The following is a 3,470-nucleotide window of genomic DNA, read 5'->3' on the forward strand; positions in this document are numbered from 1 at the left end:
CTAAACAGAAATAGAATAGCCAGGAAAACAGATCAAGTTACTCAATGGCCGCACGCACACGCATCAAAAGGTGCGGAAACCTAAACAGAAACATAAACATATATTAACCGAATTGATCAAACCTAGCTATCCGATCCAGGCCAACCAATGGCATCACATATATATCGACCGAAATGCATTGGGCCATTGCAAATCTGAATGGAGGATCAATACACAAGTTTATGATTATGGATAGGTTCGCGTTGTTTAGAGATGCGGGTTGCAGGCTATATCCATGCCAAGACAGTACCTTGTATGTATAGGACTGAAGGATAATATTTTTAAGAATCTGAATCTAACTTCCATTTAACAGAAATTATAGCATCTATACTGTGTAGAGGGTTCAGATATATATTTGTTCACCAAGCTTCTTTATTATGTCCATCTCTTTTTCCAGTTGCAATATAACACAAGGAGGCATTGTTAGTCCGAAACCAGACTGTACGCGAATTAGGGCGCATTAATTTCACAAGCCAGGGAAATAATGTACTTCCCAAGACATACCATAGCTTATTCCTCTTATTTCTTTCTCAGACATGCACACATCAAATTAGAGGAATTTTAGGGAAATAAATGAAAGCTTGATGCGAGACAGGAATGGGCAAGCATATGGGAAACGAGCACTTGCAAGCATATTCTTACTTTATGAGCACCGCTAACAAGCCCTGGAGGCTCGGGGTGACATGAGGCGCCGCATCTGGTCGATCACAATGACCATCTGAATGTCGAACACCATGTCAGCTTCCTCTGCTCTAACCCAGTGGTCTGGCAGCATCGGATGCCACCAAAGCTGATCCCTGCATACCAGGACACCAAAATTATAATATGAGAAGATAGCATAGGAAGAGCAAAAAAATTTGTTTAGTCATCCCACAGAGCTACTAAATTCCTTGGCTCAGTTAAGGTGCTTTTCAACACCATCACGGAACCGGGAGTAAACTGCGCACATCTCAGCAGCTGCCACACACTGGTGCCAGACACGCGACAACAGCGGCGAGGAGGCCGGCGGCATACTCGGACGTTCAAAGATGTTCAAAGCTCCTCAGGTTGTCTATCTATCTCAAATTCCTCTCTCTTTTACCAAAAGTTAGACACGGTCGAAAACTCAAAGAAACAAAATTCTTCTGGTTGTGTATCTCTCAGATTCCTCTCTATTTTCTTTAAAATTAGATGCGGTGGAGACGGAAAAGAAATTAACTTTGTGCACTATTTATACACACTGGGAGGAGAAAATATATGGAAGAAGTAAAACCAATTAGAGTAGTATCTAGGTTTATAAATATACAAAATTGTCGAGCATGAATTTCCCTTTTACACTTCGTCTAGCAGATTAAGTATATAACAAATCAAACAGTAAATATGTGAGCTCAATGTCGCTTGTTGGCAAGTAAACAGAAGGCAACCAAAACTGAGGATATACATGTTCTAGACAGGACAATGGTTGCTTTTGTTTGTTGCTGGCCCTCTTCTGTCCAAGGCTACCAATCGTATGGTCAGCAACTAAAACAACCATGAATTAAGAAATTAATTAACTGTAATTAACAAAAATAGACTTCACATGTGAATCCAAAATGGCAATGAACACGAACCCTAACGGTGCATCACCAGAAAATAATGTTAGGAAGGATGGACGTTTCGGGAGTTACCGGTCTGGCGCCTTAGGAGGAGGCTACCTTCCGGAGTCCGTCCTCTTGGTGATGAAGCTGACGCCGATGAAGCTGAGAATGAAATTCTGTCCAACATAGTACAACCTCCTTTAATATTTTTATAGGATTCGATATAGAAGAGGAATTCAGACAAATTATATGTGTATAAGCATCTACAGAAACATATCTACAACTATCATGTTGAAAGTTTATTTTAATTCAACCTCTAACAGGCCGTAAACTGGCAAATGAAAAAACTGCGCTCAGGATAATAACTTCCTGGACAGCACATTAAATTGATGGCTGCTCTGAAACTGCCTGGCCAAAAAGCACAAACAAATACTCTTTGGAAAGCTTGATACCTACACTACAACTTATATTTGGAGACTTGAAATTATGGACTGATCAGCCCAGAATTGGCCCAAACATCACTATCCAAAAACACCAATTCCTCTAACTGAACCAAACTATTCCTCTAATTATGTACAGCAGGGGCAGCAGTGCTAAATGCTTTCTTCTCTACAGATTCTTATAGCAACATAGAAATAAGTGCCTTTCATTGAGCTTTTCAATTCAGCACACATGAGCAATTAACTTTCAAAATCCTAGAATAATAGAGGCATAGGTAAGAAACACCAACCTGCAATAGATGTTGCATAGAGAACTTTTCAGTTCAGCACACATGAGTATTTAACTTGCAAAATCCTAGAATAATACATGCATAGGTAGCTGCAGTGATAAGGAGAGGAGCACCAACCTGCAATGATGTTGGATAGAGAAAATAAACTCTCAGCAGGAGCATATCCGCAAGCCAAACGGGAATAACTAAAAGTAGCAATGTGTGAAACATAACAGAGAAAGTCCAATCACTAAGTTTCATAAGAACACCGACGACAAAGGAATATTGTGAGAGATTGATCTTGGCTTACCTTCTGCCAAGGACGACGTCGACGGCACCGTCGACGACCGCTTCGCCAGCAGTGCACCAGCACCGCGCCTGCTTCAGCAGCTGCTCCTCTCATCCCCGGCGGCGCCACAAAGAGAAAAAATGAAAAAGAGAAATCAGGAGAAGAAGCAGAGCAACGAAGAGGAGAAGAGGCAGCAATGGTGAAATAATGAAACGGGAGATGTGGAGATGCAGCCCGCACAGGAGCATGGTGGCTAGTTTTACCTCATACTCTTATCCCTTGGTCAGGCAGCGCTCGATCCAGAAGCACGGCACGCAGCGGCAACGGAGTTCTTCACCAATCCTCGCCTCCCTCTCTCTCCTGCAGATCGAATCCAGCACCGCCGCCGTCGCCGGCCAGCTCATGGAGTCCAGCCACCGCCGCCCCAGATGTTGGTTGCTGCTCCTCTCCTTTCCCCTCCTCCTCTGCCGTCGCCCCAGATGCCGAGTCCCGATCGAGGCCGCACTCCTCGGCTCGAGGTCCTCAGGCTGAGGCCGGATCAAGGCCATGCTCGTCGAGGCCGGCCAGGCGAGGGAGCCCGTCCCGCGCGAACCTAGAGCTGGCGGTGGAGACGGGTTCGCCCTCGAAGCGCTTGGCCACGGAAGCCTGCGCCCGAGCGATGGGAAGGCCAGGAGGAGGAAGAGGCGAGGCGGTGGAGGAGTAGCAGTCGGCGGCGGGGCTCCTAGGGCGCAGGAGGAGGAGGTGGGAGGGAGTGGCGGCGGACGAAGGAGGGAGGAGCGAGGGGCGCGGACGAGGGAGGGAGGAGCGAGGGGCGCGGGGCTGTGGATTGGGGCTAGGGTTCGATGCGGTGCGGTGTTTTTTTCCTTCGCGTGGTGTG

At 46.1% G+C, this 3,470-nt stretch overlaps 1 long non-coding RNA gene across 1 annotated transcript; it reads right to left on the bottom strand.

Moving 5' to 3' along the window:
- Positions 1-537: 537 nt before the first annotated feature.
- On the bottom strand, positions 538-2,956 carry LOC123175925 (uncharacterized). The gene is made up of 3 exons (XR_006488241.1): positions 2,615-2,956; positions 1,686-1,771; positions 538-836 (listed from the first exon to the last, which is right to left on the bottom strand). It is a non-coding gene; the product is annotated as an uncharacterized lncRNA (long non-coding RNA).
- Between the last annotated feature and the right edge of the window lie 514 nt (positions 2,957-3,470).

The sequence above is a fragment of the Triticum aestivum genome, unplaced genomic scaffold, assembly GCF_018294505.1.
Source record: "Triticum aestivum cultivar Chinese Spring unplaced genomic scaffold, IWGSC CS RefSeq v2.1 scaffold24977, whole genome shotgun sequence".
In the NCBI taxonomy this organism is placed as follows: Eukaryota; Viridiplantae; Streptophyta; class Magnoliopsida; order Poales; family Poaceae; genus Triticum; species Triticum aestivum.